Source organism: Penaeus monodon, chromosome 28, assembly GCF_015228065.2.
Source record: "Penaeus monodon isolate SGIC_2016 chromosome 28, NSTDA_Pmon_1, whole genome shotgun sequence".
Classification (NCBI taxonomy): Eukaryota; Metazoa; Arthropoda; class Malacostraca; order Decapoda; family Penaeidae; genus Penaeus; species Penaeus monodon.
Window position 1 is genome coordinate 26585913 of NC_051413.1, and position 205 is coordinate 26586117.

Below are 205 nucleotides of genomic sequence, written 5' to 3' on the forward strand. Positions count from 1 at the left end.
GTTTCCAGGACCGGTGTGCCGGGAAATGCCCACCGACGGCCATGTGCCTCTCGTACGACCAGCCTGTCAACGTGTATCCCTACGACCCTAATCTCGAGGACGACTTCGCCTGCTCCAGCCACTCGTACCTCCTCCTCCAGCGGAAGCAAGGGAAGTCAGGTAGGCAATTATTTATTCAAATTCCTTTTTTAAAGATTTTCTTCTC